Source organism: Triticum urartu, chromosome 3A (assembly GCF_056163025.1).
Source record: "Triticum urartu cultivar PI428250 chromosome 3A, HENAU_Tu73, whole genome shotgun sequence".
Classification (NCBI taxonomy): domain Eukaryota; kingdom Viridiplantae; phylum Streptophyta; class Magnoliopsida; order Poales; family Poaceae; genus Triticum; species Triticum urartu.
The window spans coordinates 732,808,314-732,824,391 of NC_141875.1; the positions used below are offsets into that span (position 1 = coordinate 732,808,314).

The window sequence follows — 16,078 nt, forward strand, 5'->3', positions numbered from 1 at the left end:
GACTAGAGAATTATTAAACACGTAAGTAGAAAGTGTTGCTTAAAAATACTGCATAGATAGAGTTAATTATATCCAAGGTGAGCGTGGGCTTGTTGGGATTTATGTGGAGCTCTGGATGCTGGCGGACGCGTCGGCGGCCCGTCCACGTCCGCAATTCTAAATCATGCAGTTGCAGCGTCCGCGTCCGCACGTTTTGACTGCCTGCTATGCTGGGCGGCCACATGCGGACGTCCACACCAGTTTACCTAGTTTCACTAGTACCCTTCATAAACAAAAAAAAACTGCTTTCACTAGTGTGTAGAGTCAGTTTTGTGTCCTGGTAAGCACGCTTAGTTTGCAATTTGCAAACTAGCTATATACATACAGATTTCACTGTCCATGTGCACACAATGTACAGATTTGCTCAGTGCTAGCTTTGTATCAGCTTCACATTCAGATTTCAGTCCTGCACAATGTTAAAAGTACATTCAGATTTGCAACAACGAGCAAATCATCCGTTCATTTGATACAATGTTAGATTCAGTTCCTCAAATGCAGCAACGAGCAGTTTTAAAACTAACATAATTTCAGTGAACATACATCAGTGCTAGCTTGAACATCACATTCAGGTTTTGGATTTCACATCCTGATCATGTGGTTGAACATCCGATTCCATAGTCCTGAACATACATTCAGATTCGCCTGAACTTTACGATGAATGACATGTCAATGGCAGCTTCATGCTGAATTTGATTTTCCTGAACATCAAATTTTAGTCCTGAACTTTTCCTGAGTCAGTGGCAGCTACTCTGAAGACTGCTACTGAATATTAGAACAAAGTTGCAGTAATTTATTATGTAGCTTGTATCAAGCTTTTTCATGCCGATCATTTGTTCAAATAACATACATGCAGCTAGCCAACATGCGGACATGCACTTCTTCAGTGTATTTCTTGCTTGGTAGGACACCGGAGGCAAAAAACAATACATGAGAAAGTAATTGTCGCAGTACAGAAAATGGAGACTTGCTTATTTCTAACTTACCAAGCAATCTTCATCGTCAATCTTAGTGGTAGGTATAGGGTCTGAATGATTGAAAGCAGCAGATTTCAGGCAATCTTGGAGGCAAATCAACGCCTCTGCAGTGTCGCTCTTCAGCCTGGTTCTATGATCGTTGATGACTATTCCGTTGGTGCTGAATGCCGACTCAGACGCCACCATTGACGCTTGGATAGCTAGAATGTCACAAGCGATGCAATCCATGACCAGATAGTTGGGTGCATTCTATTTCCACAATTCCAGGATATCGAAATCTTTCTTTGGAGGGTACAACTCTTCATTCAAGTACTGTTCGAGCTCACTTTTTGTATGCTTTTGTTGTATATACTCAAGTGAGCTTCCCAATCAACCATTGGATTATCTGCCCTTTTAACCACATCAACACTGATTTCTTCTTCGGAAAGATCATGCAGAGAACCCTTCATCTCACGAGATTAGAACATACTCTCTATAATCGTGGAGCGGTTTATCTATTTTCTCAATGGAGCGGTTTATCATGCAGAGAACCCTTCATCTTGCAGAGAATCCTTCAGCCATAGTCGAGTGCTTTATCTATTTTCTCATCCCCCAAAGCAAATCCATTCATCAACCAATTGAAAACCCGATCCAATCTTATTTACGTGCACCTGTCATTCCTATATACTCCCTCCGTTCACGAATAAGTGTACTTCTAGCTTTTGTCTTTAAGTCAAAGTTTTAAAATTTTGACCAACTATTTACAAAAGAGTAATAACATATATGACATCAAATTAATATACTATGAAAGTACATTTCAAGATAGATCTAGTGATATTAATTTAGTGTCATAAATGCTAGTACTTTTCCCTATAAAGTTGGTCAAAGTTTTAAAACTTTGACCTAGGACAAAAGTTAGAAGTACACTTATTCACGGACGGAGGGAGTACGCCCATACACATGCGAAACTGAAGGGATTGCCAATCACATTCACCCGCTGTAATCGAAAGCAAGAAATGATCCAACACTAGCTAGCTGCTTATTTCCACAACAGAAAAATAAACTATTGGCTAGCTGCTAATTGTGTTCGCATCACACATGATGCATGCATCCGAGTGACTAGCGTACTCCCTCCGTTTCTTTTTACTCTGAATAAAAAAATTGTTTGAAGTAAAACTACGCAAAGTTTAACCAAATTTACATTGAATAAATATCAACATCTACAATACTAAATTTATATATTATGAATATTGATTCCATGGTGCGTGAGTGATTGATTTTCTATCGTAAATCTATGAAAAATAACTTCAGAATTAAAATTAAGTTAATGAAAAACGGACACTCAAAAAAATTACAAAAGACCAAACATGTACAGGTTGGATAACATAGGAGAGCTAACACCAAAACAAGATAACTTGGCTAAAGATCCCGAGGCAAAAGCCACATGGGAGGATGTCCACTGCCAGATAAATAGTACTCTACCGACGTAATCTTATTCACGCCATTGTCATTCCTTTTTTCTTTCTTGTAATACACACGGCGACCGTAACCATATTTGTTGGAACTCGTAAAGAACTCCTTGGCATCTTTAGGCACCAAACTTCTCTGTGTGTAGTATCGATTGTGAATGTAGTAGATGTGGTTTCTTTGTGGGCAGTCACGCTTACTCATCGACACGTGCATTGCCTTGGCACACGTCGGCCCTAAGAACAAGGCGTGGTTGCCTAAGCTTCTCACCTCTTCCCACTTGTATGAGTGACGCGTCCCCACTCCATCTGTATCAGCATCAACGAGTACTAACACCGAGAAAAAAGGCTCGCATGGCCACGGTTGTTCGCTCCCCATCATTGTCCTTCTCACCACCATCACAATCTTGCCACGCAGCGCAAGAATGTACATGGCATCCGTCTCGGTCGTTAATGATTGGTTGTGCTTGGCCAACCAGTGGACAGCTCCGAACCCCGCCACAGCATATGCAGTCAAGCTGACCTCACACTTGACAAGATATTTGCTAGGTTCCAGGTGGCAATAGAGATGGCCATTGCAAAATGTGATATCCACGACCTTGTCCCCCTTGAATCTTCGCCTTGTCCATCCATACCTTGGCTGGCCAAGCCCGCAAATCGCGACATCATGCTGGTTGGTGATGGCGGCTAGGATGCAACTGCTAAAGGTGGGTGGCTCGGAGAATATCACCTTCACCGGAATTAACTTGTCGTTGGTGTCATCGTGCGCATGAGAGGCTGACCTTCCCACCCTAGATGGCCCTACGTCGGTACCGGTGAACTGGCTCAAGATCCTAATCTCCTTTTGCTGTGTAGAAAGCGTCACCCCTGCATGAGAGAAGAGGTTCATGATCCTAAGCGCCGGGGGATCGGACAGTACGATCCAGCCACCACCGTGGCTGCCAATGATGTGCCTGCCAACGGCCTCGGTCGGGAACGGGATCCGTGGCAGGATGTTGCCACCTCCAAGGCAACACATGTGCTTGGCCTAATCATCACCAGTCGGGTCAAGGATCAGCCACGGAAGGCGTGGCGGGAGCGTCGTCGACCCGATGGCTCGCCACGAGGTGCACACGGCGGCGAAGCGGGCGCAGTCAATCGTGCCGGAGAGCCTGCCCTGGACTAGGCGGAGGAGGTCGTCGGGGAGCCTGGACCACCGCCCCACGGCAGCCCGGGAGGTCCCTTGGATGCCAGCATCGCCTCCGGCGGCTGCCTTCGTCGTCTCCTCCATCTGTGTTCCGGCTAGGCTGCTTCTTGATCCGATTGTAGAAGGATATATTATGCGGGGTTTATGAGGTACTCGCCACCACGAATAGAGGTTGCGAAGCACAGGGAGTAAAGGCCGGAGGTATTTGTTTGATGCAGGCATGAATCGAATCGGACTTAGATATTGTATACTAGTCGGAGACCATATAAATAAAATAACAGTTTTGTTAAAGCACATCTAGATGTGCTATAAGTATTGCACATCTAAGTCTTATATCATTGATCTTATGTTAAAATTCGTGTGGGTATTTTCTTTTGTTTTTTTTTCTTTTCTTCTTTATGCTTAATTCACTCATTTAAATGTGCAATAACTAAAGCACATCTAGATGTGCCTAAACACACCCATAAAATAAAGAAAAACAATTCGTTCCTCCATCTACGTATACAAAAACCTAATCGTATATTTGTTTGATGCCGGAATCCGGACGGGTCTTTTACTTCTTCTTCTTCTTCTTCTTCTTCTTCTTCTTCTTCTTCTTCTTCTTCTTCTTGTTTGTTTTGCGAGCGAGCGAAGTACTCCGCTCGGCAGCATGTTTGTTTCAGCGCATCAATTCCGCTCGGCAGCATGTTCGGACGAGGTTTGTTTCAGGCCGGCTCACTAGTCGAACGAGGTTTTGCTAGTCGTCGCCTGCAATCTTTTTTTTTTCTTTGATGAGGGGTGCAATCTTCTTTTTGGGCTCCCGCTCCTCTCCCCCGCTCCCGCTAGGGTTTCCCCCGCCGCCGGCGGGCCCTAGTCCCTTTCCGCCGCCGCCGGCCGCCCAGCGCGGGCGCCCCTTCCCGCCCTCCCTCTCCCCTCCTCCCCATCCCGCCGCCTCCGCTGTCTCCCCGGGAGGTGGCCGGGGCGGCGCGCGCCCCCATCCACCTCGTCCGCCCCTTCCCCCCGTCCTCCCCCCCCCCCCCGCCGTCGCCGGCGGTCGCCCCTGGATCGGGCCGGGTGGTGTCGGCGGCGGCGGGCCATCCCTTACCCCCGCGCGCTCCTCCTTCCCGGGGTGGGGGGAGGCGGCGGTGGTGCCCGGCCGGTGTCCGGCGTCCTGGTGGCGGAGGCCGGGGGCGCTCGCCGTGGTGGTGCCACCTCTTTGCGGCGGGGCGATCTGATGGTGCTGGGCGGCCGGTGGCGCGTCCCCGGCCCAGATTTGGGCCCGTAGGGCCCCATCTGGGTCCTTGCGGGTCGGCTCCGGTGCGACAACGACGCCCTATGTATGGAGAGGCTGGGGAGCGGCTTGGACTGGGGCAGTGACGCCGACGGCGTGCCAGCTGCTGCGCGGAGGCGGGAGCTGCCGGGCCTGTGGGGCCATGGGCCCGGTAGGCTCCTGCTTTGGCGTCAGGTCGGCTACCGTCGTGGACGGTGAAGGTGGGACCCTCCCGTATGCCGACGGTGCTGATGCCCTAGTCCCGGCTCCTCTTCTTCCTTGTGCAGACCATCTTCGCGGTGCCGTGGTGAGACAACGTGGGAAGCTTCGTGTCCGTGTTAGCGCAGGGTGGTGGTCGGTTTGGCGGCGAGCTCCGGAGTGCCTGAGGTGGAGGATGGGATCGGGAGAAATCCCTTTTGGCTTGGCCAACACCGACGTGGTGGCGCCTGAGGGTGCCGCCGGACCTTCCTGGAGGGCGTCGGGGCTACCCTTCCTCTCTCCTCGCCGCGTACCGGGGGAAACCGTTGGCACCAGCGTCGTCATCGTCACGTCCCTTCTTAGAGGTGTTGATTGGTACCGGCGCTTCGGAGTCTCGGAGCTTGGTGGGCGATCTTCGGTGGACGCAGCGGTCGCGAGGCTTCATCGTTTTTGTCGATCCGCCGTTATCGGCATTTGTTTCTTTTTTTTTCTTTTTCATTTTTTTAGGCGTGATTGTGCTGCTTCAGCCCCAGCTCCTATTGTTGATTGTATTAGAGGGTTGCTTTGTAATACAAAGCGGGGGAAACCCTTTTTCGTTAATCTTCTCTTTGATACGCAGCCGTGATGTTCATAGGTATGCCGTCGCTTGCCTCATTTTCTTCCTTCTTGAATGTTGTATGTTTTTTTTAACATAGTACAGAGGCAAACTATTTTTCTTCTTGACAAAACCTGAGTCTATACTCGGTCAAAATTCCAGTTTTCTGGCTGACCATAATTCAATGTACATGCTGCCAAACCTAGATCATAATCTACCTTGATTTGCTAAGTAATTAATGAGAGTAGTACAACTACTAAAGGCTAGTCATAGTGGGAGTAATTTAGGTAGTAACATAGCGCACTTCGAGAAATTTTTGCTTATGTGGCATGTAGTTAATGAGAAGTAGTAACATAATATGTTACTGTAACATAGCGCTTCCCAAGACAAGACGAGTCTACAAGCTAATAAATGAAGCCACATATGACACTACTAGTATGTTACTTTGCACTATGAAGATAGTAACTTAGTCTAGTGTCATGTGCATGATACTAGTCTAAGTTACTCCCCACTATAACCAGTCTAAAAAAGATAAAGAACGGATTAACAAAGCCTCTTGAAGACAACAACACCAACAAAAAGATATTTTAACGTGATCCCAAGTCGTTGTCACGCACTCTACGGCGTGGATCTCAACTTCTCATCATGCACCAGAAGCAAAACTTTACAAACCACTAGCTGAGTAGCATGACAGTTTTTGAAGAGTTGCGCATAAAGCTATAACCTAATTAAAATAGTTGGATGTTGGATGATGGTTGTCGGGGACATAATAGAATACTAGTACACTACATCGTAACATTATTATTGAGGAATAAAAGCAAGAGCATGATAAAGAAAAGAAAAAGAGAAGCGGGAGCGTAATACACATGGCTAAATATCCTATGGGAAAAGCCACATGGGAGGGTGAGCACCACCCACCACATAGTACCCTACCGATGTTTGCCAGTTACCAAAGCTTTCGTCTTCCTTGTAGTATACACGACAATCATTCTTGTTGGAGCTCATGAAGAATTCCTTTGCGTCACAGGGTACAAGTTCTTTTTGTGTGTAACATCTATGGTGGAAATAGTAGATGTGCTTTCTTCGTGGACCGCCGTGCTGGTCCGTCGGCACGTGCATCGCCTTGGAGCATGTCGGTCCTAGGTACAAGGCGTGGTCGCCCATGTTCAACACCATTTTCCACTTGTACAGGCATTGCGTCCCTGTTATGTGCTCATTAGAATCAACTAGCTCGAATACCAAGAAAAAGTGGCCGAAGTAGTTCCTCTCCATAGCCTGTGGGCCCCAGATCCTCCTCACTGCCATGGCAAGTTTGCCACGTAGCTCAACAATGTACATGGCACGCACATCCGGATCGTCCACGCTACAAAAGAAGCGGTTTTTCATGTAATGATGATTTTGTATGGCCAGCCACTGAATATGTCCGAACATCGGCACACCATATTTGTCCAAGCCGACCTCGAACTTGGCGACCTCGTTGCTATTTCGCATGAGGCAATAGAGATGGCCGTTGCAGAAGGCGATATCTAGGACCGGCTCCCCACAAAACCTTGGTGCCATCCACCCACCCTCTGGCTTGCCAAGCCCGCAGATCACAACTTCATGCTTGTCGGTGAGGGCGGCGAGGATAGGCCCGCTCAAGGTGGGCGGCCCAGAGAATGTTACCTTGAGCGTAACAATGCTCCTTCTCGGATCCACGGACAGCGCCACCTCATCCCCGGTAAAGACATTCTTCACCCTGAGCGGCGCCTCATAGCCGACCCACCCGCCGGCGTGACAACCGACGAAACGGCAGACGTTCGCCTCCCGGAGGAGCATGGTGAGTGGTAGGATCGTGCCGTCTCCAGGATTGTACACACGCGTGGTCTCAACCTCGTCATGTGGGTCGAGGACCAGCCATGGGTGCGCGCGCCGCGGCGGGTAGGACGACACGACAGCGCACCACTGCATGCACACCGCAGCAAAGCGGACGCAGTCGAGCGGAGAGCCGAGCCTCGCTTAGACCATGCTGAGGAGATCGTCAGGGAGGCGTAACCACAGATCTTCACCGGACGAGATCCCTTGGATCCTGGTTCCATCGTCGCGGGCGGCTACCGCATGAGGCGGCGCCATCTTGGATTCTTGGTGCGTTAGGCTGATCGTAATGTGTGGAGGGATCGATGCTAGCTGACGACATAAATAAGAGGTTGTGCGTGCACCTGTACGTGGCAAACCGAACTGGCCACGATGAGCAGGCTTTGAAGGTCACGTAATCTAAGGGAGGCGTATATAAATGGAAACCTTAATTCATGTATAAAATAAGTAGAGACATTATGTTTCGATCCGAACACAACTCATACTCTTATTAGGAGTTAGCACTTGTTGGGTTGGAGCATACGTGGAAGCCTCAAATCATGCACAAACAACAAGGATCCGAGCACAACTCGTGAGGCGCTGGTTCTTCTTCTTCCCCTTTTCTTTTCTTTTCCTTTTCAACACGACCAACAACAAAAAAGTTAAGCTCGGTTGCTTTATCGCCTTTTCTTTCTTCTCTTCTTCACAAGAGAAAATGTAGGTTGTACTGTAATAATTTGTAGATGTAGTGGAAAAATATGTATTGCATGTGTTTTTTTTTATTGAAAAGGGAGATTACACCCGGCCTCTACATTAGGACGATGCATACAACCATATATTATGAATAATGCAAAAGCTAGCAGCCGAACAACATCGACACAAAAAATAAAGCAAAAATAAACCTGAGGTTGCATGCCTCGCGACAGTAACTCCACCAGATAGCCATTAACCCTATGTTACAAGACGACATGAGAAACGAAAAGTACACAACTCCTAGGCTGCGCCATCAAGAAGGAATCGCCGCACGTGCGCCGATGATGGCAAGTTCAACACAAGGTTGAACTCCAGATTATCATCCCGGAAGCCAAGCTTCAATCCACCACCTTCAGCAAGATCACGATGCAGGCGCGTGTCGACATAGCCTGATCAGAGATCTTATGTTTCCACCGGAGTGCACAAACTCGTCATTGAATCTGTCTTGTACCATCATCACTTTTCCAGCTACCGACGCCTCGATAGCCGGATATCACTGAAGAAGACAACGCAAGAAAAGACGTCTCATACCGCCTGCCTCTGGCTACTATTGCACCAGTTTCAATCCACTAGCAACAGGCTAAACATGACAACTCCGCCAGAGCAACCGAGCAACACCAGCCGGTAGCAGGCATGACTTGACACCTCCACATAAGACGTCGTGCGTAGCATCCGCTGGTGGCATCATCTATCGGCGACACGCATTGCTCGACCTCTCCAGAAGAGGTGCATGTGTCACCTACCGAGCCGCATTGAACCCGATTTTTTTATGGAGGGGGCGTCCCATACCGCCACCAGCCTTAGATAGGCCGTCACCACCTTGAGATCCAGTCTCCGAGTCGCCCACACGACCACGGAGTCATCCACCATCGAAAGAAGAGGGGCCACCGCCCCAATTCTGGGCGCTACCGGGAGCACCCACTGCCACGACAACCGTTGACATCATCCATACAACGGCAACCGCCGGCGCGACCGCCAAATCCAGGCACTAGGCCCCGAATCCCTTGTACACCGTCCCATTGTCAGTCGTGCTTGACCTTCCATCATGCTAACAAGCAGGCCACCACCAAATCCACCGCATGGGGCCGCCGCGCCGCAACCAGACCAGAGACCACATGTATTGCGTGTGTTACAAATTTATTGTTGTGTTGTAATTACTTAGTGATTAATATCCACATTGCAATGGATGGTGAATTGAGGGTGGGGCAGGGGCGGGGATATAGCTGTGCGGTGATGGCCTGCCTAGCCTTTTTCTTTTTCTTCCAGATTTTAACTGCCACTTAGGGCTAAATCTTGAAAATGCAAATCAAATTCAAAAATCACCAAATTTGGCACAAAAAATAGTAGGGAATATATATTGTATAGGAAAAGTATTTCCTGCCCTAATGCATGTTTGAAAATCTGTTTTACACAAATAGGAGTTTACTATGGTTATTTAAATAATTCCCTAATTAAATTAGGGTTTACTAAAATTTCCAAATTACCAAAAGCTAAAATGCAATGAAATATGATATGCATATAATTTATAATATACATTTTGGTCACTATCAAATTTGAAAATTTTGGGATGTGACATTAGGCAAACACGAGGCAAGCTTAGGCCGAGCCTGGCTCAGTTTGGCTGGCATCAAGCGTTAACCGAGGAGTCTTATGTGATCATAATTTATCAACTTACTATTACATGGTACACCCTTATAATCGTGTCATGTTAATGTATGCATGTAGGTTGCTGCTGCTTCTCCGGCAAATCAAAATATACTCTGTTTCATGTTTTTTTTTTCTTTCCCTTTTTCCCCCTGCCTTATCTTCTCCCTTCTCCCTTCGTTTCTTATCCATACCGCTGTTCTCGTTCCCAGGGAACCTGCCAGGGATGAACTGTGGCACCGCTGCTACTGCAGGCCAACCACCGCCGCCTGCTGTAGGACGAGCCGCCATGGACGGATAAATGACCAAAATGAGCGCATCCTCCTCCTTTCCCTTTCTCAAGGAAATCACACCTACGGCGCACACGAGCAGCATCGGCACCGAGATTCAATGCTCCAACAGCGAATGGCCGTGGCTTGGAAACGGAGGCTCGACATGCTGGGACGCAAGCTCCTTTTTGTGAAGCAACCACCGGCGAGCGTTGGCACGCGACCGGCGAGGCAATGTTAGAACCGCTGCATAGAATGGTTGCAACCATTAACGAAAAAGCTTCAAGCCTAGATCAAAAAAGCTTCAACCGTCAACACGGAAAGCTTCAACCAAACAATGCCAAACTCAAAAAAGTTGCAACTGTTACGAGTATAGCTTCAACCTTAGACAGAAAAAGCTTTAATTGGCATTTTTTTTTGCTACAACGCACCACCGGCATCGGTAGTTCGCGGCGCTGCTCCGACCAGCACTGCCCTGCTAGAACCACCGTGCGTGATGCTACAACTGGTGTACTAACCTGCTACAACCAGGGTCTCGTTATGCTACGACGCATCGCCGGCATTGATCTTTTGCTACAACCACGCCGGTTATTGCTACAACCGGCATTTCGTTATGCTACCACATACCACCGACGTCGGTTTTTCTGCTACAACCGCGTTGCTTTTTTGCTACAACCAGCATTGCCATTTGCTACCATGAACCAACGGCAGCGGAGAAAAAGCTGTGACCGGCAAATTTTGCTTTTTACTGGGACCGGCGGTGTTTTTTACTGCGACCGGGATAGTTTTCGCTGGGACGGTGCCAGCTGCTCGTTCTTTTGCCGGGATGGCGAGGCTGCACCAGAGACGGCGAGGGGGCTGCGACGGCGAGTACAAGATGTTGCGACCGACGATGAGGAGGGACCATGAACGGGCATGGGTGATGCGTAGATCATGACGGATGGCGGCGAGACAATTAGCGGGGTCAACGACGACGAGGGCCGCGAAGGCGCCGTTGATTCGTCGAAGGCCATGGCGAGGGCCGCGAAGACAGTCATCTATAGCCGGTCAACGCAGTGTTCCTCTCTAATCTGAGACGAAGCGGTGCGGAGGGATGGAGAAGAGAAAGGATGACGTGGTTTTTTTTTAATCCGATGGCACAGATGGATTAATCCAACGACTGTTATAGGACCGGCGTAGCGCTTGGGCCGGTGCGCCGGCGCAGATCACTGCCCATTTGGATAACATTTTTTTTCAAAGAGTTGAACAGAGTGATAACCTAAACTCGTTTCGTGTCTGTTATTGGTGACATACTTTTCATCGTGATATGATTGTGGTGAAAGAAAACAAAGAGCCACATGGGAGGATGACCATCACCTGATACATAGTACCCAGTGGACAAGATACCTTCCACGCCGCCACCAACGCTTTCATCTTTCTTGTAGTACAAACGACTACCATCGTTGTTGGAGCTTTTAAAGAAAACCTTCGCTTCGTTAGGTACCCGTTTTTTGCGTGTGTTAAAACATTGATGGTGGGAGTAGTAGATGTGGTTTCTTTGTGGACCAGGACGCTCACTCATCGTTGACAGGTGCATCGTCTTGGCGCACGTTGGCCCCAAGAATAAGGCGTAGTCACCAAGGCTTGTCATCTCTTCCCACTTGTACAAGTGATGTGTCGTTGTTCCATCCGTATCAGCCTCAACAAGCTCAAAAACCAAGAAAAGAGTCCCATGGATGTGGCGTGACCACGACTGCAGGACCTTGTCTCTCCTCACCGCCATCACAAGTTAGCCACATAGCTCAAGAATGTACATGGCATGTGCCTCCGTATTGTCCTCTGTCAATAAGTAGTGGTTTGGCATGGGCACATTGTTTTGCATGGCCAGCAAGTGGTCAGCTACGAATGCCGCCACGCCATATTCGGTTAATCCGACCACGCACTTGACAAGTTTCTTGCTTAATTCTAGGAGGCAATAGAGATCGCCATTGCAGAAGGTGATATCCTGGACATTGTCACCATAGAATCTTCGCCTCGTCCATCCACGCTCCGGGTAGCCAAGCCCACAGATCGCAACGTCATGTTCGTCTGTAATGGCGGCGAGAATACAACAGCTCGAGGTAGGGGGCCGGGAGAAGATCATCTTCAACGGAACTAATTGGTCGTCGGTGCCCTGGCGTGCATGGTGGATCCAGCTTCGCGTTCTAGTGGCTGCCATCTCGGGGCCGTCGAAGAGCTTCACGGTCCTGATCTTCCTTTGTTGTGCAGAGAGTTCCACCGCGGCACGGGAAAACAGGTTCATGATCCTAAGCGGGGCATCGTCTAAGGAGACGACCCAGCCACCATCGTAGCTGCCAACGAAGTGCTTGCCGACGACGTCACTCCGAAACAGGATGGGAGATCAGCGGAGGGCCTGGTAAGCCTGGCGTGGATCGGCGGAGATCGGCGAAGCGCTTGTCAACCAGGCTGGTAAGCCTGGCGTGGACCAAGCGGAGGAGATCGGCGGGGAGTAGTGACCATCGCTCCTCCGTCGCCGCCGCCGAGGCACCGTGGAGGCCGGCATCCTCGCGGGCGGCCGTCTGCGTCGGCTCCATCGTCCGTTCCAACTAGTCTTTCTTGCACGTGAAATCCCTCGTGATTGTAGACTTTGGATGGGTGATGATGGTACGAGTTTGATGAGATAAATAAGAGTTTGATTCGCTGGCAGTAAAGTATGTCGTACGTTACGTAGCGGAAGCTTTTTTCTTTCTGATTTCTGAAGTAGCGGAAGTATTTCTTTCACGGAATATATAAACCGAATCGAATTCAGATACTACAATAATATTACAGCACACCTACGGTGGCCGGGCTACACAGGTTTTACGGAACCTTCCACTCGTTAGGGATTAAATTAATATAGGATATGATGCCTCTAACGAGGAGTATTCAGCTGTGATATTTTTGCATTTTACAAACACATCTATGTCGAATCATAAGTATGTGATGTGCCATCAGGTAGCTAAGCAAGCAAATCATGGTTTATAGGACGTCCATTACTGCCTTTACACTTTGCCATCGACAATCAGATAGAGGATCGTGTAGTAATGTAACAAATCCATGTACCTGATCCAAACAATTAATTATACTTATACTCATACTATGATAAATTTGTTACTGGGGTGATCCACGGGACCCTTCGTTTTGTAGAAGTTCAGGGTATTAACATGCGTCATCAGCTAGTAGGGAACAGAATGCTCGATTATGACCTGGCGTTTCATACGGTCAGAATCAAATACCGTACATGAGTTAACAACATATTATGGAGTCCAACTTCTCGGTCCCTTCAACCGAGAAAGGTTTTCTCCCCGCTTTATATATAAAGCAAACTTCCACAAGCAAAACCAGTTTGAACAAGGGTAGCAACCAAACGCACACACTGAGAGTACACACATTGAAGTCATACAACAGCAGGGGGGGGGGGGGGGGGGGTCTGTTGAGGGCACTGTTAAACATTGTAACATGGCGGCTGCTACAAATCATCTGCCTGATTTTCTGAGGAAATCAGTCGGCTCCCGAGCCATTGCATCCGTTGACTCAGAGCCGTTGGATTTGTCAACGCAGCGTCGTTCATTTCCTCCGTAGAGGATCAATGACGCACGTCGTCATGGGAGAACGGCGTCGTTCGGTTCGAAGCAGCAGACACCCCTCCTCCGCTCACCGGCAGAGCTCGTCTTCCACAGCACCCGCCACAACGCCGTCTCCTCTTGCATCAGTCTATCGCGTGACGCCGGCGAGTGCTGGATCGCAGCACCGGCGCGCTGTATCCAACGTACAGCAACATCAGTGCGGCGATTCCTCCATTGCAGCGCCAAACCCGGCACGACGGTGCTCCATCGCAGCCCGTCGCAGCTCCATCACATCATCGACGGAAGTTGGCGATGCTTCATTGCAGCACCAACACCTGCGCAGCTGTTATCCATCGCAACACTGGAGGCCCGCAGCAGTTTCATCGTAGCACCGACGGAAGGCCGCGATGCTTCATTGCAACGCCGGCACCGAGGAGGTGGTGCTCTATCGCAGCGCGCGGCGATGGAGGTTAGTGATATGAAGCGCGAGGCGGCAACGGCGGTTGTTGCTATGCAGCACGCAGCGACGGCGGCGGTTGCTGCGATACAAGACGTGCGGCGACGGTCGGTGGCCAGGACAGCGGTGGCTGCTATGCAGCGCATGACGCGACACTGTGATGAAGCGCGTTGTGGCGCCGGCGGACGCTGTGATGAAGCACGCGGAGGTAGCGGCGCTTGCTGCGATGAAGCCCCTGCTTCGTCCCTTCGTAGCGCCGGTAGCCGGTGGTGGCCATTGTGGCTCGCTAGTCGCTGCTGCTTCATTGGAGAAGAGAATGGGGGTACGGGAGAGAGAGGCGGGGTGCAGGAGGAAGAAGATTGTGTGGCGGGCTATTGGAGAAGATAAGATGCACAGAAAAAAAGCGATGGGTAATTAATGCTATCACTTCGCAGATGGCTCATTTCTTCTGAGGGAACATGGGGGATGACCATAAATACCATCTTGCTAACTGGGGCCTAATTTCATAGAAAAAAGACTTTGGTGGTTTGGGGGTGCCCAATTTAAGAGAATTTAACATGGCTTTGCTGGCTTCCTGGGCTAAAAGACATTTTATGGATAGTGATAAAAATTGCGTTAGATTGGTAGATCATAAGTATCGAACCAACAAGCCTAATTTGTTGTGGTCCAAACAGAGAGTGGGGTCACCTTTTTGGAAGGGTGTTACTTGGGCTTTCGAAGGGATAAGACCTTTTTTTAAATGGAACTTAGGCAATGGTGACAAAATTAGCTTCTGGGATGACACTCGGGTGGGGGATTCTTCCCTGAAAACACAATTTTGGGAGGTTTATGAAATCTGCCAACAACAACAGTGTTCAGTTTCAGAGGTATGGGATGGCCTCAATCTAAAACTTACTTTCAGTAGATGTGTGGGGACTGAATTCATGGAGAGATGGCGTGACCTAATCCGAGTCATCTCTACCAAAACCCTATCTAACGAGGAGGACCAACCTGTTTGGCTTTTAGAAGCGTCAGGGACTTACTCGGTTAAATCCTTTTATTCCATGATTAACTGGGGTGGGGTTTCTCCTGTCTGGAAAAACTTTTGGAAGATTGTTGTACCTCACAGGTATCTAGCCTTTTTGTGGCTAGCTTTTAATAATAAAATTCTCACCAGGGATAATTTGAGCAAAAGAAGGGTGGTGGATAACTTAAAATGCTTATTCTGTGATGAGGAGGAATCAGTTTGCCACCTGTTCTTTGAATGTGTAGTTGCTAGACAGGTTTGGAGTGATGTGGCTAACTCTTTTGAGTTCAGTATCCCTAATAACATGGCTGAATTGTCTTCTTTTTGGAATGTGAATAATAAGAAATCTGTTGTCAATATTGCCTGTGTTGCTATTATTTGGAGCATTTGGACTATGCATAATGATATGTGTTTTCAGGGGATACCATGGACAAGCACCCGTACAATACTGGCAAGGATCAGCACATCGCTGCATCAATAGAAGATTCTCTGTGGAGGCGATCAATCGGTCCTGCTGAGAAGATGCCTCCAACTTCTGGATCGGCGAAGAGGAGAGCTGCTCAAGATTGCCTAGGCCTGGGCCTGAGCGCGTGCGCGAAGAAGAACCGAGGTGGGACGCTGAAGGCTCACTCAGAGTGATGTTGGAGAAAAAATGCAGAGATCTCCCCCCTTCGTCCTGCTCTTGCCGCGTCTCAGATGGTGACTTATGTCTAGCCTTGCATGGCTTCAAAAAAGACGTTAGGTTTCCTTTTGGTAACTTTGATTCAGTCTGGTTTGCATTCAAACTTCTACGGATGTAGATCGTTTCTGTTTTCTGGTCTGTTACTTCTGGCAGACCCGGTTGCT

The 16,078-nt window shown here is 48.8% G+C and overlaps 1 pseudogene; it reads right to left on the bottom strand.

Moving 5' to 3' along the window:
* Positions 1–2,411: 2,411 nt before the first annotated feature.
* LOC147982376 (uncharacterized) lies at positions 2,412–3,760 on the bottom strand (annotated as a pseudogene).
* Positions 3,761–16,078: the final 12,318 nt, after the last annotated feature.